Genomic DNA, 24,443 nt, shown 5'->3' on the forward strand with positions numbered 1-24,443 from the left:
AAAGAAAGAAGAAAGAAAGGAAAGAAGAAAAAAACAAAACCAATATCATTTAAATCTACAATAGACAATTGAGCAAAAGAAGGAAATGTATATATAATTCACAGAAAAATGTAAGACAAATATATGAATCAAAGCACATTTATTATCTCTAGTTATCAGATAAATTAGTACTCTTCTTCTGATGGTGGAAGTGAGTATTGGTACAACCTTAATGGAAAGACATATATTAGCACATATTGGAAATGTAAAAATATTTATACTCCTTACTCTACAATTCTAATTCCAACAGTCTAAAAGAAAAAAAAAATGAAAGCATCATCTGTAAAATTTACCTTATTGTTTATCTTAATTTCCTAAAATAATAGAGTGTTAAAATAAATTATGGGGAAGGAAGAATGGAATTATTCAACAGTCAAATATTATCTTTTTGCATGATATGTGAATTCCTATTATATAATACTAAGGGCAAAATAATGCAATTTGTGCATACATTTTGATCTCAGTGATATAACAAACTATAAAGGGAGAGAAAGGATTAAGCATCAAATTTTAATTATGGTTATATCTAGATGGTAAATTTTTTCTCATTTTTAAAGGACTCTCCATTTTTAAATTTTCTGTGTCCAGTATTACTTTATCATAAGAAAGAAGCTGTTTTTCAAATAGAAAATTATGAAAATTATGAGATGAAGTATATTCCTCATTTGGCTTTTAAACTACTTAAGTTGAAAAAACAAATAATGACTGCGAAAGTAACAGAGGGGGACATTTTGCAGGCAATCTCCCATTAACCACTATATAAAATGAATAAAGTTATTATAAACATTCTTCAGTCCATCCAGAGTTAATTTTTATGTATGGTTTGAGAAAAGGAATGAGTTTCTGTCTTTTCCTCCTCAACTAATAAAGATGTATAGTTGTCCTGGCACCATTTATTTAAGTTTCTCTTTTTCCCCATTGAAGGTCAACTGACTATATGGAGTCCATTTCTGAACTCAGTGTCCCTACATGGCTTACTTTTAAACCAATCCTCCCATTGTTGATTGCTATAGCTTTCTAATAAAACTTAAAATCAGGTAGTGTGAGTTCTTTAAATTCTATTTCAGATTCTTTTCATTTCCATGTGAATTTTAGAGTCAGTTTGTCAGTTTCTACAAATAGGCTGCTGAAATGTTGATAAGGGATTACATTGAATCTGTAGATTAATTTAGGGGAAATTGTTAAGGATTTTGAAGGATATTGAGTTTTTTTGTAATATATTTGTTTGGTTTTGATATTAGAATAATACTGGCTTTATTAAATGAGGTTAGATCTTGAAGAGCTGTATACAGCTCTCTGTTCATTGCAGTATTATTCACAATAGCCCAGATATGGAAACAAACTAAATGTCCATTGATGAGTGAATGGATAAAAAACAATATTTTATATATATACAGTGGAATATTATTCAGCTATAAAAAAGAAATCATGCCATTTGCAATAACTTGGATCCACCTGAAGGATGTTATGCTAAGTGAAAAATTAACTCTGGTTGGACTGAAGAATGTTTATAACAACTTTATTCATAATAGAAAATATTTGGAAACAAAAAACCAAATCATGTGAATGTATCAACAAAGTCTTGTCTATCCAAACAAAGGACTGTCAATTACTCAGCCATAAAAAGGAGCAAACTAATGATAAATTCATTAATAATAAATTCAACAACATGAGTGAACCTCAAAAACATCACACTAAGCCAACTCAGATACAAAAGAGGACACACTGCATAATTCTATTTATTGAAGCTCTAGAAAGGGCAAAGCTAATCTGTTGTCCAGGAAAGCAGATCAGTAGGTCTGGGGCTGGGGCTGAATGCTGGGAATTGATTGCATGAGGGAGAAGTCCTTTATCTGAATTGTGATGATGGTTACAAAAGTGTAAACATTTGTCAAAGCCCTTCAAACTGTACATTTTAAATAGGCCCATTTTATTGTATGGAAATTACACTTCAATAAAGTTAATCTTTTTTTTTTAATATGTGTCTTTTTCTTTTTTTTTAATTTTTATTTTTACTTTATTTTACTTTACAATACTGTATTGGTTTTGCCATACATTGACATGAATCCACCACGGTGTACATGCGATCCCAAACATGAACCTCCCTCCCACCTCCCTCCCCACAACATCCCTCTGGGTCATCCCCGTGCACCAGCCCCAAGCATGCTGTATCCTGCGTCGGACATAGACTGGTGATTCAATTCTTACATGATAGTATACATGTTTCAATGCCATTCTCCCAAATCATCCCACCCTCTCCCTCTCCCTCTGAGTCCAAAAGTCCGCTATACACATCTGTGTCTTTTTTGTTGTCTTGCATACAGGGTCATCATTGCCATCTTTCTAAATTCCATATATATGTGTTAGTATACTGTATTGGTGTTTTTCTTTCTGGCTTACTTTGCTCTGTATAATTGGCTCCAGTTTCATCCATCTCAACAGAACTGATTCAAATGTATTTTTTTTAACGGCTGAGTAATACTCCATTGTGTATATGTACCACGGCTTTCTTATCCATTCATCTGCTGATGGACATCTAGGTTGTTTCCATGTCCTGGCTATTATAAACAGTGCTGCGATGAACATTGGGGTACATGTGTCTCTTTCAATTCTGGTTTCCTCGGTGTGTATGCCCAGCAGTGGGATTGCTGGGTCATATGGCAGTTCTATTTGCAATTTTTTAAGGAACCTCCACACTGTTTTCCATAGTGGTTGTACTAGTTTGCATTCCCACCAACAGTGTAGGAGGGTTCCCTTTTCTCCACACCCTCTCCAGCATTTATTGCTTGCAGATTTTTGGATCGCAGCCATTCTGACTGGTGTGAAGTGGTACCTCATTGTGGTTTTGATTTGCATTTCTCTAATAATAAGTGATGTTGAGCATCTTCTCATGTGTTTGTTATCCATCTGTATGTCTTCTTTGGAGAAATGTCTATTTAGTTCTTTGGCCCATTTTTTGATTGGGTCGTTTATTTTTTTGGAATTGAGTTGCATAAGTTGCTTGTATGGAGATTAGTTGTTTGTCAGTTGTTCTGGAAATAAAAGCAAAAATAAACAAATGGGATCTAATTAAAATTAAAAGCTTCTGCACAACAAAGGAAAATATAAGCAAGGTGAAAAGACAGCCTTCTGAATGGGAGAAAATAATAAAGTTGATCTTTAAAAATTAAAAAAAAAAAAGAAAATCTCAATGATGATGACAAGTCTCACTCTGTAAGAAATGGAAGGAATTTTCAGACTATGCCTTCACTATTCTGTTACAGAAAATTCCATGAACTCCTTTCTTGGATTTGTCAAAGTCATAATCTTTGTTGAGTTCATCAGTTCAGTTCAGTTCACTCAGTCGTGTCCAACTCTTTGCGACCCCATGGACTTCAGCAAGCCAGGCCTCCCTATCCATCACCAACTCCTGAAGTTTGCTCATACTCGTGTCCACTGAGTGGGTGATGCGTTCCAACTATTTCATCCTATGTCATCTCCTTCTCTTCCTGCCTTCAATCTTTCCCAGCATCAGGGTCTTTTCCAATGAGTCAGTTCTTTGCATCAGCTGGCCAAAGTACTGGACTTTTGAATCTATACTATAATTAATATGATTAATAATACATGGATTATGTATGTAGTACATGTGTGCTTAGTCACTCAGTCGTGTCTGACTCTTTGCAACCCCAGGGCCTGTATCCCACCAGCCTCCTCTCTCCATGAAGTTCTCCAGGCAAGGATACTGGAGTGGGTTGCCACTTTCTGCTCCAGGGACCTTCCCTGACCCTGGGATTGAAGCAAAGTCTAGTGTATCTCCTGCATTGACAGGCAGATATTTACCACTAATGTCACCTGGGAAGCCCACATAATACATATCTAAGTTTATGTTAATATATTTATATATAATGAATATTGATTAATATAGCCAAATTCTGGTGAAACACTGTAATATGGTAGAGATAATAATGCCACCACCAACAGTGATAATTATTGTAGCTAATACAACTTGTTTTGAACACCTATTATGTGCCAAGTAAGGTGTCAGATGTGATTGTGATTATCTCATTTTATTTTTAAAGTAATCCCAAGGGTTAAGAAGTGTTATTACAACTGTATTTCAAATGAAACCTGGTGTTGAGGTCAAGTCGTTTGCCTGAGGTCAAACATATAGGGATGGAGCCAAGGTATAAACTCAGGTGGCTTTATTGTAAAGGAAATGTGAACCATTAGGCTGTTAACCTTTCAGTCTGAGTTAGGAGATATATGGGCCCCACGCTGAGCAGCTGGAATTTGTCCCCTGTGGACAGATGCTCCAAGATGAAGAGGAGGCGGAATTGAGCCCTGTCCAGATAAGACATCACATATTTCTCATTCTCAAGATCAAGGAGACTTTCCTGACTATGCATGTGCAAAAAGGCCCCTTGGAGATCAAACAGGGAGTGATGTCATGTTCCCATCGGCCTCTTCACTAGAATCCACTTTGGCTAAGAGAGGGGTGCGCACACATGGGAAGAGCCTGAGATATATAAACATGGACTCAGAACCAGGCAAAGCAAGATAATTGGCTAAAGAAAACCCCGAAAAAAAATGCCCCATATAAGTGATTCAAACTACCACAAGAGCACGACTCACTCAGAGCCCGTGTGTTTGTCTATCCACATGTACCCTTTTCTTTCTAATAAGCACTTAACATGTTTCACTACTTTCCGTGTCTTCGTGGGAATTCATTTCTGCAAGGCGAAGGACCAGGCCTCGTTGCTGATTCTGGTCTAGTGGCTAGGATTTAATGTTCTCACTGACGTGGTCTGACTTCAGTCTCTGGTTGGAAACCAAAATCCTGCTTCAAGCAGCTGCAGGCTGAGGCCTTCTGAGACCAAGACAATTCAGAATAGACTTACTAGGACCCTCTGCTATGTGCCTGCTTGGTATTACATGTGGCCATGGTTCACAGACATCATAATTACTGTTAAGAAAATGAAGACTTTTAGAACCCACCCCAGCCAAACCAGATGAGAATCTATGGGTATATGGCTAGGCACCTGCATTTTAAACCCTCATTTCAAGTGATTCATGTCTATTTCCACATGTGAAAAACCGACTGGATTCCTTGGGAAAAGAATAAGTTTCATTCTCATATCTGTCTCTTTGAGACCTAGCGTGAAGGTTCTGAGAAGTAAAATATTGCCTGCCATATTAGTAAACAAAGGATGTCACAGTCATCAGTGATTGTAGCCCTTCAACAGTGAGCCCTGCGGGAACTAAGGAAGGAAATTAAAAACACCTGCCATCTAGCAGTCATCAGACTGTGGCCACTCCCTACAGTGAGCCCGGAGGAAACTCAGGTTGTGAAAACCCAGGATACTGGTCCCAGACAGCTGAGGTATATATCAAAGGGATGATTTCAGTAAGCCCATATTCTGACATCTTTCCATACACAGAAAAGCACTACATTCCTTAACCTGAGATATCTAGTTTTCTTTCATTAACAATAATCTTGTGTTCCTACCACCTACCCTTTGTTGAGAAACTCCTATGTGTTTCAGCTGCTCCCTTGCCTACTGGGAGAAGTTTTCTCAGGATTACTTGAGATGCTGCCTCCAGGGCTTGAAGTCTTCAGTATGTCCACTGAATAAAGCATATAATAACTCAACTTTTAGTTTGTGTATGTATCTTTTAGTCAATAGTGCTTATAAATGTTTGCCAAATATATAGATGGGTGAAAGAAAGAATGAGTATGTCATTTAATTTTAAAGTGAAAGTGAAGTCGCTCAGTCGTGTCCGACTCTTTGTGACCCGTGGACTGCAGCCCACCAAGCTCCTCCGTGCATTGGATTCTTCAGGCAAGAATACTGGAGTGGGGTGCCATTTCTTTCTCCAATTTAATCTTAAAGATTATTCCAAATTGACTCACTATTTTGTATCACATTTTTCTTGGCTGTTTTCATCTTACCCCACTGAATTGGTCCTCTCTTTCTGACAGTAAGTTTTGAGAGTTCCTTGTGTCCTTAATTCATGACTGTATCTTACAGGAATTTGCGTACTTAGTCGCTCAGTTGCGTCTGAGTCTTTGTGACCCCATGGATTGTAGCCTGCCAAGCTCCCTTGTCCACAGGATTTTTTTCCAGGCAAAAATACTGGAATGGGTTTCCATTTGCTCCTCCAGGGGATCTTCCAGACTCAGGAATCAAACTTCTGTCCCTTGTGTCTCCTGCCTTGCAGTTTGACTCTTTACCACCAAGTGATCAGCAGAGCCCCTACAGGAAGGTAGTAGGGCAATTAAAAAAATTAGTCTTTTCTCTCAAGACATTGACAATTTAGATGCTCCAGTCTCTGCTGAGTGATTAATACTTGAGGCCTCTGAGTCGCAATCACTGGCAAGTGACTGGGGTTCCTGAATTAGAGGAGATTGGACACTCTTCTGAAATGGGCAGACTGGAGAGTTTGTGGGGCTTATAGTGATGCAGGAGGAAGGCTGTGTGCTGCTTAGGAGAAGAGCCCTAGTTGTGCACAAGAATGAACTAGTCATGACAGACTGTATTTTGCAGCCATGACTGAAGGAAGGCCCTTTCAGCTGCCTTTGTTTTGTTCTTCTGTGTGTTGGATCTGGGTATGGGATGGTGATACACCCAGGCAACAGGTGTCTTTGTGTTATATCTTTATAAGAAGTAGCAGATCCTAACCAAACAACCTTTCTGTAGGTACTTCTCACCAGGACTGTGCTTACATGTGCTTTCTGGGCATGTGTTTACCTGCTCTGTGTAATCTGAGTCTCACAATATTTAGTGTAATTGTTGGGTAAATCTACCTTATTTAATCCTCCTTAATGATACTGCAGTTCAGTTCAATTCAGTTGCTCAGTCATGTCTGACTCTTTGCGACCCCATGAATCACAGCACGCCAGGCCTCCCTGTCCATCACCAACTCCCGGAGTTCACTCAGACTCACATCCATCAAGTCAGTGATACCATCCAGCCATCTCATCCTCTGTTGTCCCCTTCTCCTCCTGCCCCCAATCCCTCCCAGCATCAAAGTCTTTTCCAATGAGTCAACGCTTCGCATGAGGTGGCCAAAGTATTGGAGCTTCAGCTTTAGCATCATTCCTTCCAAAGAAATCCCAGGGCTGATCTCCTTCAGAATGGACTGGTTGGATCTCCTTGCAGTCCAAGGGACCCTCAAGAGTCTTCTCCAACACCACAGTTCAAAAGCATCAATTCTTCGGCGCTCATCCTTCTTCACAGTCCAACTCTCACATCCATACATGACCACAGGAAAAACCATAGCATTGACTAGATGGACCTTAGTCGTTGATACTGCAACAATCTTATAATTTCTTTGATCCATTTCTAGAATAGGTTCCTGATGAATGTGTCCTACATTGACCGCCTGCTGATTCTATGTAGGACTAAGAAGAGAGAAGACATTGTAAATTCCAGGGAACTTTTAATCCTTAAACATAAAACCTTTAGCTTCAAGAACCCAGACTAAATCAATATAGATTATATTTATTATTTCCATATTATATGAATACAATTTTTATTTTATTTTATATGTAGTTAATATAATCTGAACAGATTATATTGATTTATTACTCTAAAGCATTCATGTTGTTTTGCTGTAAAAGTGACTTCCATTTTAATAAAAAATGCTATTTTTAAAATCAACTCATGGAAAATGTTATAATATATAGACATAAATGTATGTTTTTAGACTCTCTATATATGTATACATATATATAAGCTATATACATGATTGTTGGAGAGTCTTAAAATATCATAATTAAGGCTCAGTATGGTTCTACAATCAAGATTCTGTTTAACTTTTTATTTTTCCATGGTCTTATTTGCTCTTAGAATTTTATCATTTGAATGACATTAATTAAACATACTTGACCCAAATTTTCCAGGGAAAACCTTAGGAGATGCTTGTTTAATATTTTTTCTTTTTCTCTTCATTGTACACTCTTGATGACAAGGGAATGGCTACTCTTTCCAATATTCTTGCCTGGAGAATTCCATCAACAGAGGAGCCTGGCAGGGTCCATGGGGTCACAAAGAGTTGGACATGACTGAGCAATTAGCACTAACATATACACTGTGATGAAGGGGAGGCTAAAGCAAGCAAATAACCAAAAACTGGAACCTCATCTTTGAAAGCTTTCCTATAGGCAGATGCCACCCATGACTGTGGTGAGAGACTTAATGAAACTGGTTTTAAAAATGATAACACTGAGAATGATAAGACTCTCCTCCAATGTTCAAAATCTCCTTTCTCTAATGATCACTTTCTTTCTTTCTTGTTACAGTGCCCGGGAGTACTATGAGACTTCCAAAAACTTGTTGGTGTATTTTCTGCTTCATATTGGGCTTAACTATTTTATGTCAAATGCATGTGGGTTATATAGGTAGCTCTCATAAGCCATGCATTTTGCACTGACAGATACATTGATGATGAAACCAAGAATAGCAATTACTCAACAAAGGAAATAATGAAGAATTTCCTTCTATTTTTCTCATTGTTCAGTTATAGTCACTGTCAGCTTATCAAGCAAACAAATAACCAGGGATTATGCTGATGCATGGACACCATTTTCAATGAATCCTCACTTCAACCCTTAATGACGTTGCAGAAATGGAAGTGAAAGTTAGCCAGATTATACACTTATAAAGACTCCACAGGTAGCTCTAAGCAAGCTTTGGTCCTGAAAGCACACAAAGGCCAGTCTCTCTGTATGGTTCTTTGATGAATCTCAGCCAGCTCAATGGTAAAATAAAGCCAATGATGAGTCCTGAGTGCTTTGTGAAAATTTTTAAGTTAAAATTCTAGATCTGTGCTTTGGAGGGTGTGGAGGCCATGAGAACTTGATCTCAGATCTGTGGCTACAGGGAGTAGAACTAGTTATCAGCCGCAGCTCCTGTGCTCTAACGTCCATCATTGTGTCCCCACTGAAGCCACACATTTTAGGCTCTCCCTAAGTATTGGCTATCACTGTTAGCTGTGCTAGTCATGTAACCTCCCTGAAACTTAGTTTCCTGGGAAGATTAGTTCAAGATGAAAAATGGGATAAATGATAACTAAGATGATAAATCATGTCTATAAAATATCTAACAGCATTTGGCACTTAATAAACAGTAGCTATTATTACAACATGTCTTCTACTATTCAGTGATTGCTTCAGATGTGTAAGTCTTGGCTGTGAAACTAGTCCACAACTTCTTAAAGGTAAGAACCACATTTTATATTGTGCCTATATTTAAGCTTTTATATCGTTCATTTCTCTACCCTTGCTCATGCTACATATGATATAACTTTTTGAATTGAGTTGTGAGTAAATGACAGGTTATAATATACTAACACCTCTATTCTAATAAGAACATGTCAAAGCTGTTAAAAAAATTTCTGTTTTCAGACTCATCACAAGCATGAAAATCGAAACTCTAATCAAAAATCTTCCAACAAACAAAAGCCCAGGACCAGGCAGCTTCACAGGTGAATTCTACCCAAAATTTAGAGAAGAGCTAACACCTATCCTACTCAAACTCTTCCAAAATTGCAGAGGAAGATAAACTGCTAAACTCATTCTATGAGGCCACCATCACCCTAATACCAGACAAAGATGCCACAAAAGAAGAAAACTATAGGTCAATATCGCTGATGGACATAGATGCAAAAATCCTCAACAAAATTCTAGCAAACAGAATCCAACAACATATTAAAAAGATCATACATCATGACCAAGTAGGCTTTATCCCAGGGATGCAAGGATTCTTCAATATTTGCAAATCAATCAATGTGATATACCACATTAAAAAACTGAAAGATAAAAATCATATGATTATCTTAATAGATGCAGAGAAAGACTTTGACAAACTTCAACATCCATTTATGATAAAAACCCTCCAGAAAGTAGGCATAGAAGAAACATACCTCAACATAATAAAAGTCATATATGATAAACCCACAGCAAACATTATCCTCAATGGTGAAAAATTGAAAGCATTTCCTCTAAAGTCAGGAACAAGAAAAGGGTTTTGTTCAATATAGTTTTGGAAGTTTTAGCCACAGCAATCAGAGAAAAAAAGAAATAAAAGAAATCCAGATTGGAAAAGAAGTAAAACTCTCACTGTTTGCAGATGACATGATCTTCTACATAGAAAATCCTAAAGACACCACCAGAAAATTACTAGAGCTAATCAATAAATATAGCAAAATTTCAGGATAAAATTAATACGTAGAAATCCCTTGTATTCCTGTACACTAACAATGAGAAAACAGAAAGAGAAATTAAGGAAACAATTCCATTCACCATTGTGATGAAAAGAATAAAATACTTAGGAATAAATATACCTAAAGAAAGAAAAGACCTATATATAGAAAGTTATAAAATACTGATGAAAGAAATCAAAGATGACACAAATAGACTGAGAAATATACCATGTTCGTGGATCAGAAGAATCAATATAGTGAAAATGAGCATACTACCCAAAGTGATCTATAGATTCAATACAATCTCTATCAAGCTACCAATGGTATTTTTTTACAGAACTAGAACAAATAATTTCACAATTTGTATGGAAATACAAAGAACCTTGAATAGCCAAAGCAATCTTAAGAAAGAAGAATGGAACTGGAAGGATCAACCTGCCTGACTTCAGACTATACTACAAAGCTACAGTCATCAAGACAGTATGGTATTGGTACAAAGACAGAAATATAGATCAATGAAACAAAATAGAAAGCCCAGAGATAAATCCATACACCTGTGGACACCTTATCTTTGACAAAGGAGGCAAGAATATACAATGGAGAATAGACAATCTCTTTAACAAGTGGTGCTGGGAAAACTGGTCAGCCACCTGTGAAAGTATGAAACTAGAACACTTTCTAACACCATACACAAAAATAAACTCAAAATGGATTAAAGACCTAAATGTAAGACCAGAAACTATAAAACTCCTAGAGGAAAACATAGGAAAAACACTCTCTGACATAAGTCACAGCAGGATTCTCTATGACCTGCCTCCCAGAGTAATGGAAATAAAAGCAAAAATAAACAAATGGGACCTAATTAAACTTAAAAGTTTTGCACAACAAAAGAAACTATAAGCAAGGTGAAAAGACAGCCCTCAGAATGGGAGAAAATAATAACAAATGAAGAACTGACATAATCTGAAAAATATACAAGCAGCTTCCAGCTCAATACCAGGAAAATAAATGACCCAATCAAAAAATGGGCCTAAGAACTGAACAGACATTTCTCCAAAGAAGACATACAGATGGCTAACAAACACATGAAAAGATGCTCAACATCACTCATTATCAGAGAAATGCAAAACAAAACCACAATGAAGTACCATCTCATGGTGGTCAGAATGGCTGCTATCAAAAAGTCTACAAACAATAAGTGCTGGAGATGGTGTGGAGAAAAGGGAACCCTCTTACACTGTTGGTGGGAATGAAAAGTAGTACAGCCAATATGAAGAACCATGTGGAGATTCCTTAAAAAGCTGGAAAGAGAACTGCCATATGACATAGCAATTCCACTGCTGGGCATCCACACCGAGGAAACCAGGATAGAAAGAGACATGTGTACCCCAGTGTTCATCGCAGCACTGCTTACAATAGCTAGGACATGGAAGCAACCTAGATATCCATCGAATGGATATGAAAGCTGTGGTACATACACACGGTGGAATATTACTTAGCTATTAAAAAAAGAATGCATTTGAATCAGTTCTAATGAGGTGGATGAAACTGGAGCCTATTACACAGAGTGAAGGAAGTCAGAAAGAAGAACACCAATACAGCATATTAACACCAATACAGCATATATATGGAATTTAGAAAGATGGTAACAATGATCCTATATGCAAGACAGCAAAAGAGACACAGATATAAATTACACTCTTTTGGACTCTGTGGGAGAAGACGAGGGTGGGATGATTTGGGAGAATAGTATTGAAACATGTATATTACCATATGTGAAATAGATCACCAGTCCAAGTTCGATGTATGACACTGGGCACTCAAAGCTGGTGCACTGGGATAACCCTGAGGGATGGGATAGGGAGGGATGTGGGAGGGGTTTCAGGATGGGGGACACATGTACACCCATAGCTGATTCATGTCAGTGTATGGTAAAAACCACTACAATATTGTAAAGTGATTAGCCTCCAATTAAAATAAATTAATTAATTTTAAAAATTTCTGTTTGTTTATAACTTTCCAAGAATTCTTATTTTTTACCATATAAAATACCATAGTTATTAAATATTTAATATATATTTCTTAAGCCATTGATTGAGCATGTATATGCTTAATCATCATAAATTATTATTTTTCCACAAGTAGAAAATGCCAGTTTAGGATTTGAACAAGGTCTATTTACTCCTTGTTCTTTTCACTGAATTTTGCCTTCTCTTATGAAATTATTCTATAGTGAAAGTATCTCAAAGTATTAAGAGGTGTCTTAACATATGCAGAGTACATCATGTGAAATGCTGGGCTGGATGAAGCACAAGCTAGAATCAAGATTGCTGGGAGAAATATCAACAACCTCGTTTATGCCGATGGTACCACTTTAGTGGCAGAAAATAAAGGGGAACTACAGAACCTCTTGATGAGGGTGAAAAAGGAGAGTGGAAAAAGCTGGCTTAAAACTCAGCATTCCCAAAATGAAGATCATGCCATCCAGTCCCATCACTTCATGGCAAATAGATGGGGAAACAATGGAAACAGTGACAGACTTTATTTTTTTGGGCTCCAAAATCACTGCAGATGGTGACTGCAGCCACAAACTTAAAAGATGCTTGCTCTTTGGAAGAAAAGCCATGGCAAATCTACACAATGAAGCAAAAAGTGGAGACATCACTTTGCCAACAAAGATCTGTATGTCAAAACTATAGTTTTTCCAGTAGCCATGTATGGATGTGAGAGTTGGACCATAACGAAGGCTGAAAATGAAAGCATTAGTGGCTCAGTCGTGTCTGACTCTTTGCAATCCCATGGACTGTATCTCACCCATGCTCCTCTGTCCATGGAATTCTCCAGGCAAGAATACTGGAGTGGGTTGCCACTCTCTTCTCCAGGGGATATTCCTGACCCAGGGATCAAATCCGGGTCTCCCACATTGCAGGCAGATTCTTTACCATCTGAGCTACCAAAGAAGGCTGAGCACTAAAGAATCAGTGATTTTGAATTGTGACACTGGAGAAGACTCTCAAGAGTCTCTTGGACAACAAAGAGATCAAACCAGTCAATCCTAAATGAAATCAACTCTGAATATTCATTGGAAGGACTGATGCTGATGTTGAAGCTCCAATCCTTTGGCTACCTGAGGCAAAGAGCCGACTCATTGGACAAGACCTTGATGCTGGGAAAGATTGAGGGCAGGAGGAGAAGAGAACAGCAGAGGATGAGATAATTGGTTGGCATGACTGACTCAATGGAGATGAATTTGAGCAAAATCCAGGAGACAGTGAAGGACAAGGAAGCCTGGCGTGCTGCACTCCATGGGGTCTCAAGGAGTCAGACACGACTTAGCAACTGAATAACAACAGAAAATCTGGGCACAGTGTAACTTAGTAGAAGATTTGAAGAGAGGAATAATTCTGATAACAGATTTGAGTGTAAAATTCTCATCAACAGAGTTGAAAATGAGATAGGGACAAGAAATATGAAACTCTGTGTATGGATGCTGCTTGGCAACCAAATGAAAAATAACAAGAGAAAGCCTGTGTTCACAAGCACAATAAAATGTAACTTAAATGTGTGGTATTCTCACAGCCCAAGGGAGAGGTGAAAATTGTGATGAAAATTATGTATATGTATATAGAAAAGGCTCTGATCCTGGGAGGGATTGGGGGCAGGAGGAAAAGGGGAGGACAGAGGATGAGATGGCTGGATGGCATCACTGACTGGATGCACATGAGTTTGTGTGAACTCTGGGAGTTGGTGATGGACAGGGAGGCCTGGCGTGCTGTGATTCATGGGGTCACAGAGTCGGACACGACTGAGTGACTGAACTGAACTGAACTGATACAAAACTCCCAGTAAACTCAAATGACTCTTAATCTATGTTCTCTATATATGTTCCAGTGAAATATTAGTATATGGCAATGAAACATTTGTTTATATTTATTCTGTCATCAGATAATACATCCTTATTTCACCAGCTATGCACAGTGTGGGGAAGTTTATTATACTTTTCTCTATCATAATGTAGAATTATGAGATGTACTGGGGGTTAGTGAAAGAACTTTGGAAGAGTGGGAAGACAAAAAACCTCTTGGGCTTTTCTTTTCCTATCTGGACAACACTCAAGGCTGAAAATATATGCTCTGTGCAGCCTATATCTGCAGGCTATTGTGAGGTTCCAAGGTGCTAATGTTAAATACATCATGTTTAAATTATGAAAAATTGTAAAATGCAAGAACATAAGGCAGCATGCCACCTTCTCTTTAGAAGGATCCAAGGGCAGAAGGTGAATGCCTTTTCCTGGAAGGTGGTAGAGAGACTTTCCAAGAAATCCAGTGTTGATAACCATATACTTAGCAGAAGCTTTGAGAGCTTTCCCCTGTGTTTACTATTAAAATGAACTGACAAATCTCACAATCAAAACCACCTGTGAGATTTCTCCTGCTGTCTTCCTCATAATCCATCCTTTTCTTCACGACTGGCGTCCTAATTTCCAGCTCCATCCTTCTCTAGCCACGTCCACTGGTTGTCCCAGTTCCCCCGATTCAACGGCACCGTGTATTTTGTCCGCTGCTCACTCTTCCTTGTCCCATTCCCATTCTCTCCCTAACCAAGTGCTTTCATATATTCTAGGTGAGAAAGAAATCCAAATCCATACAACCTACCCTGACCACTCATCTGAGTTCTAATTCAATATTTCCTTGAGTATTCAGGATGTATCCACTTTTTCTTTTTTAAACCTTTAATCCAGCATGTTTCCAAAGAAAATCACCCTCTTTTTTTTTTCTTTCTCAATTCCTCTTTTGTTTCCTCAATTTTAGACTCTGGCCCCTTTATCCTGAAAGCTGGACTCTTAGATATTTTCTTATATTCTATGAGTCTGAGTGAACTCCGGGAGTTGGTAATGGACAGGGAGGCCTGGTATGTTGCAATTCACGGGGTTGCAAAGAGTCAGACACGACTGAGCGACTGAACTGAACTGAACTGATAGCTTCTTCAAACCCTATCTCTAATCTTTAACTAAATAATAATGTTCTTCCTTCAAACTTTTAAAAACTCTCCTTCAAAACTTTGCTCAGATTTTCATTTTTGCTATTATTCTTTCAAAACTATTTTCAGTTACTTCTGCTGCCTCTCTAGCCCACAACTTCATTTCAAATACTGTATCATTTTACAGGGGTCCTGATTGGGCTTTCATTAGTCTTTATGACTCAAATCATTATGTATGTTGCTGACAGATTGATTTGCATAAAATTCATTTTTTCATGTCAAATTTCCATTCAAGAAATCATAATGAAAGACTTGAACTTATCCTATCATGCTGCAGTAACCTGTACAAGACTAGTTGTCTCATAGATAGATAGAAGTCAATTACTTTCAAATATCAGGCAACAGGGTACAGTATTATTAATAATACTCAGAAGCAGGTATATTTTACAAAGCCAATAGGAGAATCAAAACAGAATGCTAAAAAATCTTTGATCATCTTAGAAGAAGGCAGAAAAGGGATAAATAGATAAACAGAAACTGAAAGAAAGAAGGAAGGAAAGAAAGAGAGAGACACACACAGACAGAGAGAGAGAAAAAGAAATGACAACGGAAAACAAATGGAAAAGATGGCAGACAAACCCAAATGTACCAAAGATTATATTAAATGTTAATGCACGGAATATTCTGATTAAAAGACAAAACTTGTCAGGCTAAATAGAAAAGGAAAGCCCAGCTACAAGCTTTGCACAGAAGATACACTTTAAATATGCAGAAAAATAGGTTAAAATTAAAATAAATAAAGGAGTATGCCATGTAGGAGTAAACATATGAAAGCTGGCATGGGTACATGGGCATAACGATATCAGACAAAGTAGACTTTCAAGACAAAGAGTATTGTTTGAGATAAAGAAGAATGCTCATAGTGTTTATTCACCTGGAAGACAAAAGCCAGTTCATCAGAACAACAAAACAACCCTAGATGTGGAGGTACCTAATAATAGAGATTTTCCTTGATGACTCAGCTGTAAAGAATCTGCCTGCAATGCAGGAGACTTGCATGGGTGGGAGAGTTGGTTTCAATCTCTGGGTCTGGAAGATTCCCTGGAGAAGGAAATGGCAACCCACTGCAGTATTCCTGCCTGGGAAATCCCATGGACAGAGGAGTCTGATGGACTAGAGTTCACGGGGTTGTAAGAGTTGGATACAACCGTGTGATTAAACAACAAAAACCTAATAACAGAACTTAGGAATGCAAAAGAAAAAAACCTGATGGAACCAAAGGGAATTCAGCTTTGTAGTTGTAGATTTCAACATTTGTCTTTCAGTATTTGATAGAAAAAGTAGACAGAACATCAGTAATGACACAGAAAATCTGACTGATACTATAGCTAAATTGATCTAATTGACACTTGCAAAACAGGTCTAAAGACCACACAGCTGAAAAACTAAAAAGGAAAATTAGACAAAATGAATAATTGATGGGTAATTAAAACACTACTAATCAAAACCAGGGATGCTGCCAAAGTGGTACTTAGAAAGTTATTTATAGATATTTAACTTTATTAGGAAAGAGAAAGGTTTATAATCAGTAATCCAAACTTTTACTTTATTAAGTAGAAAAAGAAAGTTATATTAAGCCCAAAGTGACGCATCGGTAAAGAATCCACCTGCCAATACAGGAGACTTAGGAAGTGCAGTTTCCATCCGAGTCAGGGAAGCCTCTTGGAGTAGGACATAGCAACCCACTCAAGTATTCTTGCCTGGAAAATTCCATCGACGGAGGAGGCTGGTTGTTGAGAGTTGCAAGGAGTCTAACGCTACTGAACACACGGACACACACAGACACACAAAACGTGAGTAGGCAGGGAGAAGGCAATTATCAATAAAACAGCGAAGAGAGTGTTGAGAAAATTAGCAGAGTCAGAGCCGGTCATGAAGCATGAGACAGATAGTCCTCCCAGGGTGAGCAGCTGGAGCTCCTTCCCTGTGGGCCGATACTCCAAAATGAAGATAGCAGGAGAGAGAGAGGAGGCTAAGCCCTGCCCAGATAAAAGATAAGAGACCACATATTTGTCATTCTCAAAGCCAAGGAGACCTTCCCGACCTGTCTGCTCCTTGGAAGTCGAAAGGGGAGTGATGCCAAGCTACTCATAAACCTCTTGGCTAGATCCATCCTGGCTGAAAGGTGCGTGGGCACACGGGAGGATCCTGAGATATACCAAATAGGCACTCAGAACCAGGCAAAGCAAAATGATTGACCAAAGGAAATTGGGAAGAAATGCCCATATAAGTGATTTAACCACCATGAGGATGTGATTCTCTCTCTGAGCCTGCCTCTGTGCCTATCCACATGAAATCTTTTGTCCCCTAATAAGCACTCTACTTGTTTCACTGCTTTCAATCTCTGTGGGAATTCATTTCTGCAAAGCCATGTGGGCCAGGGCCTTGTCACTGGCCACTGGTCCCTGATGGTCTAGTGGCTATTATTCAAGCCTCTCACTGCTGCCACCTGACTTTAATCTCTGGCCAGGAACCAAAATCCTACTTCAAGCGGCTGCAGGCCTAGGCCACAAAAGATGGATCAATAATTTGGAAAGGTTAATAAAACTGATAAGCGTTAGCAAGACTAATCAAAGGAAAGCTGTTTCCGGTAGAAATAGAACATTTGACTAGCCCTATATCTATTAAAGAAATTAAATCTGTTTTGAAAAAACAAATTTCAGACCCCATGATTACATTGGTAAATATCTTATTTGATATTTGAGAAATAAATTATTAAAATTTGGAGAAAAAATTAAAATCTGTATTGTTATATTTATGGGATTTTAAAGAAAATATCCAGAGCTTCTGCTCTATAAATTTATACTAAGAGGACAATTCTCAAATTTGAATGCAGGGGAGATTTCTTTTTACAAAATTGCTTTTGTGCTTGTTATTTATCTTAAAAAATGAAAAACATTTAAATTAGAAAGCGAAGCTTAAACTATAATACTAGTGAAATTTTATAGATCTAGCCATTAAAATGTATATGAAAGTGAAAGTGTTAGTCGCTCAGTGTCTTACTCTTTGTAACCCCATGGCCTGAAGCCCACCTTGCTCCTCTGTCCATGGAATTCTCCAGGCAAGAATACTGGAGTGGGTAGCCATTTCCTTCTCCTGGGCATCTTTTCCACCCAGGGATCAAAACTGGGTCTCCCCCATTGCAGATGGATTGTTTGCTGTCTGAGCCCCCAGGGAAACTGCTATGTAATGTGTATAAGGGATACATAATAATGAGAAAACACACATGGAATGTTATGCTAAATGGGAAAAAATTACTGTTGGGAGGAAACATGATGTAGTTTTCATGCTAGGGTATGCAAGGACTTTCCAACAGATACATAGACAATTAAACAGTTTTTAAAAAAATCAAATTCTAGATCTTTCATTCTCATGTATATTCTCTCCTAAAATTGATATGGCTTGAGATTTCTACCTTCAATGAGATTCTCATTTTTTAATGTTACAAACGAAATGCATAACTCTCCTCTCTTGAGTTCTTAACTACGATGAATTATCTGAGATTGTAAAAAAAAAAGTTGAGGCCCCTAACAAAAGATATTGGGGCCCCTAACTTCACAATGGGAGAAGGTGATGGCACCCCACTCCAGTACTCTTGCCTGGAAAATCCCATGGATGGAGGAGCCTGGTAGGCTGTAGTCTGTGGGGTCGCTGGGAGTTAGACACGACTGAGTGACTTCACTTTCACTTTTCACTTTCATGCATTGGAGAAGGAAATGGCAGCCCACTCCAGTGTTCTTGCCTGGAGAATCCCAGGGACGGGGGAGCCTGGTGGGCTGCCGTCTATGGGGTCGCACAGAGTCGGACACGACTGAAGTGACTTAGCAGTAACTTCATAATATTAACACAGGTATTAGGAAAGGGAGAGTTTAATAAAGTATCAATCCTTATAAAAAAGCAATTAACCTCCACAAATCATGTAGTTTCAAATTATTTGCTTTCAAAAAATTGAAAAAGCGTCTACTTGAGTTGTTAAGAGGTAAATCATTAAAAATCATTTTTTGTAGATGCATCAGTATGACTTGTGAAGTGGAGCTTCAAAAAGTTAAAAGAGGTGAATGGTATTAGGTAAATATGGTTTTCCAGTACTCACATTTATCGAATAAATGGAAAAGAATTCATTAAAAAATTTTGTCACCTGTGAATAAATAATAATTCTCACTGGGTGTATGAATTAAAGGGTAAAGTTCCATTCATATCAGTAAGAGAGTCATTGCTATTAAGATTTGATTTTCAGACAATAATTATTCATTGAACTTTTAATATATTTATGATCCTTTGACCAAATGAATTCTACTAAAATTATAATAATAAATAATTTAAAAATTAAAAGGAAAATGAAACCTAATACTCAAGTGAAAACAGCTTAAATTTTAATGTATATCCACTTTTTAGTCCTAGAGAAGAAGTATCATTGATCAATAAAATAATTTTTAAGCATATAAATAAATGCCACTAGGATATATATTTATGGAAATATGTAAAACATCTGTGAAAAAAACTAGGATGGAAATATGAATTCAATAAGAAAATAAAAGGCAGATAAAATTTAATCCATTAAAAATATTTTAATGGATAATTTTAGATATCAAAAAACTATTCTATTGAATATATTTTAATAATTTTATAGCAATTTCAATTTAAACTGGCAATATTTATGAACTACCTTTAAATACATTCTTTGTAACTATTTAATGGCTGCGATCCAAAAATCTGCAAGCAATAAATGCTGGAGAGGGTGTGGAGAAAAGGGAACCCTCCTACACTGTTGGTGGGAATGCAAACTAGTACAGCCACTATGGAGAACAGTGTGGAGATTCTCTTAAAAAATTGCAAATAGAACTACCTTATGACCCAGCAATCCCACTGCTGGGCAGACACACCGAGGAAACCAGAATTGAAAGAGACACATGTACCCCAATGTTCACCGCAGCACTGTTTATAATAGCCAGGACATGGAAACAACCTAGATGTCCATCAGCAGATGAATGGATAAGAAAGCTGTGGTACATATACACAATGGAGTATTACTCAGCCGTTAAAAAGAATACATTTGAATCAGTTCTGATGAGATGGATGAAACTGGAGCCAATTATACAGAGTGAAGTAAGCCAGAAAGAAAAACACCAATACAGTATACTAACACATATATATGGAATCTAGAAAGATGGCAATGATGACCCTGTATGCAAGACAGCAAAAAAGACACAGAGGTGTATAATGGACTTTTGGACTCAGAGGGAGAGGGAGAGGGTGGGATGATTTGGGAGAATGGCATTGTAACATGTATACTATCATGTAAGAATCGAATCGCCAGTCTATGTCCGACGCAGGATACAGCATGCTTGGGGCTGGTGCACGGGGATGACCCAGAGTGATGTTATGGGGAGGGAGGTGGGAGGGGGGTTCATGTTTGGGAACTCATGTACACCCATGGTGGATTCATGTCAATGTATGGCAAAACCAATACAGTATTGTAAAGTAAAATAAAGTAAAAATAAAAATTAAAAAAAAAAGAAAAGAAACTGCCAAAAAAAAAATAAAATAAAAAAATAAAAATAATGATGACACCAAAAAAAAAATGATAAATATTTTTCATACATCAGCCTAAAAATATGTTAACATTTATAGAGTTTTGCAAAATTTGTTTGGGCCTATAGAAACAATACCAAATTTTAAGCAACTACAATCTTATTTCTTTAATATCTCAAACAAACAAACAAACCAAAAAAGTATGATGTTTGGAAATTCTGAAAGGATTACTGCAAAATGGTTATGGTTACATTCAAGTACTAGGATTAAAAGTATTCCTTCTTCTACTAATTTGCTTCTTGGTTACGCATTTTCCTCAATGACTTTATTAGTTTGAGTTATTCTTTTGATTAAAATGTACTAAAATGTTTATTATAATGAATATTTATGGTATAAAATATAATAATAATGTATTTATACTGAATCAAGATACTTAGAAATAATTAGCTATAAATTTAAATGCAGTGAGCTCTGAATAAAGGCTCTAGAAGTCTTCTTGTGGGGCAAAGTCCACAAGTTTTAGTATTTCCACCTTGTAATAACCTTTTCACAGTTTCCCAGTTTTTCTTTATTATGAGATTTTTGTCAATGACACAAATAACTGGGTTTTCCAGAAGCCCATTGTCTGTCAATTAAAATATTTTGGCCTCTGACACAATTTCCCTTTTTATTTGACATTTTCAATCTGATACTGATTAAAGTGTTAGTCACTCAGTCATGTTCGCCTCTTTATGACTCTGTGGACTGTAGGCCACCAGGCTCCTCTGTCCATAGAATTCTTCAGGCAAGAATACTGGAGTGGGTAGCCATTCCCTTCTCCAGGGTATCTTCCCCACCCAGGGATAAAATCTGGGTCTCCTGCATTGTAGGTGGATTTGCTATCGTTGTGTTTACAAAATGTTAGATTCTGTTTCGCCTTTATCTCAGCAACCTTCACAAAAGTCTGATATTCTCATCTCTTACCAAAGTATAGTGACTCATAAGATTACACAAACATTGGGAGCAAAGTTAAACAGAATCTAGATCTACATTTGTGTCTATTTTTGAATTCCCCCTCCCATAGAGTGAAAGACTTAGTGAATCAGAAAGACTAATGAGGTTATTAACAAGTGAAAGAAAGGAAATCATTGCCCAATCAGATGTCTAGGCCTGCAAATTTCAGATCTGAGGATTAAGAACCTTTCTGTCAAAGGAAGAAGGACTAGGCAACTGTGACAAGATCTTTAAATAGGGTGGAGAGGCTAATAGCTCTGTGCTCCAACACCAAAGGCAGCAGAAGAGAAGGGAGTTTTAGAGTGAATGGGAAGAGCCAACCCAAAAGAGGAAAGAAAAGTAAATAGCCTATATTTTCATGACTCTTCTACAATATGAAGAATGAAGCACCGCTCTACATGGCAAAGTAGCCTCTGAAAGATTGATGCGTCAAAATCTAAAATAATAATAAATAACCAAGGAAGAGATGTTAAGTGAACTGTGAAATTTGCTCAGTCATGTCTGACTCTTTGTGACCCCATGTCCATGGAATTCCATGGACAGTCCATGGAATTCTCTAGGCCAGAATATTGAAGTGGGTCACTGTTCCCTTCTCCAGGGGATCTTCCTAACCCAGGGATCAAACCCAGGTCTCCCACATTTCAGGCAGATTCTTTACCAACTAAGCTACCAGGGAAGCCCAAGAATATTGGAGTGGGTAGCCTATCCCTTCTCCGGGAATCTTCCCCATCCAGGAATCGAACTGGGGCCTCCTGGATTGCAGGTGGGTTCTTTACCAGCTGAGCTACCAAGCAAGGAGGAGGTGTGGAGGAAATATTTTTTCCCAAAGAACTATTAAAGCAAGCCACATTAGAGTAAAATGACTCATTCCATATTGTCATATTTCCTGCTTGAAGTGTGAAATGTATTGTCATGATTATTTATTTGATAGATAAATGATTATATATATATATATTTTAAACAAGAGGAAAAACTGGTATGAATTTCTTTCTTAATTCTAGAAACAGAAAATAAAGAATAAGTATATTGTAAAAACAAACAAAACAACTTTCTGACTTTGATATATAGAATTAAAGGACAATCGTTCGATCTCTCAGTGTCTGGGTGGGGGGCGGATATTAGTCCATCAAATTGGCTCATCTTTATCTCCCTAGCTTTGAATGCAGGTCTGTAATCATGAGGACTGGAGTCCTTACTCTTAACATCAATATTAATATAAACCACTTTTTCACTCATTCAACAAGGCTATTCATTATGAAGCAGCAGCAAAAAGTGGCAGGACCTTCAAAAACTCTTAGAAGGGTGTTCATAATGTCCAGAAACAGGCATATGACTTAGTACAGTGACTTCTGTGAATCACTTGGTCCCACATTTCCCAGGAGGTGACCCTACTCATAAGAAAGAGTATTCGGGCTTAAGACCTTCCAAAGGAGACAATAAAGGGCTTTAAATGCTGAATAGTTTTAAAAATGTTATATTTAAATATTACTTCTTAAACCTCTAGATACACACTCCCAAGGAAAGAGCTCTTAAATTCTTAAAAAAGTATCAGTCACTAGCATTTCCAGGTACAGATTTGTGATACCACCTCTCTTTGAGTTTCAAAAATAGCAATGTCTGCTTTGTAAGTGCTACAGCTTTCTGAAAGTGAAAACTCACCCTAATGTGTCTAGAAAATGGCAATCATCTTCTCCATTTGGAGTGGCCATGTTTTATTCTTGCTGTCTTTTGCTATCAATATATGATATTCCTTACCAACAACTAAAGTTCTGTACCTCCAAATATGTCCCATGTCTCATTGAAATATCATGATCCAGGCTCTGCAAATAAATAAATAGTCATTACCCAATCTCTGAAGTGTCCAGGGATCTGTCTTCAAATCCTGGGAGCTTCAGATAGATTTCAGCTTCTTTCAGAGACAGCTGTCAATGGAACATGATCTCTTTGAAACAGCTCAGAAGATGTTGCAACCAGAAATTTCTCAACTGGAGGCAGATTAATCATGCCTTGAAACACAATACATGCTACCCAGTCAACCTTGTTAGGTGAGTTCTTAGGCTGTGATGAGAAAAACAGTTGTAATGGACCAAAGTCCCTGCTTCTGCCAAGTAGTGCCTGAATTGTGTGCTTCCAGGGATAAATGGATTGAGAGCTTCTCAGCAAAATATAGACTGTCCATTCAGAAAATAATTTTCACCCAAGGATGGTTGCAATGCCCCAGTCATATGAGCATCTCTGTAAACTACCTAATCTCCTGCATCATCCCAACTACAATACCTGTAATTTTACTTATTTCCAATTATTGCTTTAGCTTTCCTAGATTTTTTCTTCTTGTTCAGTCACTAAATTGTGTCTGACTCTTTGCAACTCCATGGACCATAGCCCACCAGGCTCCATGGGGTTTTCCAAGCAAGGATACTAGAGTGGGTTGCCATTCTCTTCTCCAGGGAATCTTCCCAGACCAGAGATCAAACATGCATCTCCCACATTGGCATGGGGATTTTATACCACTTCACCCCCGGGGGAGCCCCCAAATTTTCTCTACCTTGTTCTATAAATTGCATACTATAATTGGCAGGTAACACAGAAAATGTTATTTCCAATCCTTTCAACTGAACCCTAGAAAAACAGTATCTGATTCAAGATTTCCAGCTGGC

The 24,443-nt window shown here is 37.6% G+C and overlaps 1 protein-coding gene across 3 annotated transcripts in view; it reads right to left on the reverse strand.

Moving 5' to 3' along the window:
* Positions 1 to 23,741, reverse strand: part of LIPK (lipase family member K) — a 39,328-nt gene extending 15,587 nt beyond the window's left edge. For all 3 annotated transcript variants that reach the window (XM_018041746.1, XM_018041745.1, XM_005698184.2), the window contains exon 1: positions 23,632 to 23,741. The gene's annotated coding sequence lies outside the window, so the exon portion shown is untranslated. The remainder of the gene's footprint in view (positions 1 to 23,631) is intronic.

Source organism: Capra hircus, chromosome 26 (assembly GCF_001704415.2).
Source record: "Capra hircus breed San Clemente chromosome 26, ASM170441v1, whole genome shotgun sequence".
In the NCBI taxonomy this organism is placed as follows: domain Eukaryota; kingdom Metazoa; phylum Chordata; class Mammalia; order Artiodactyla; family Bovidae; genus Capra; species Capra hircus.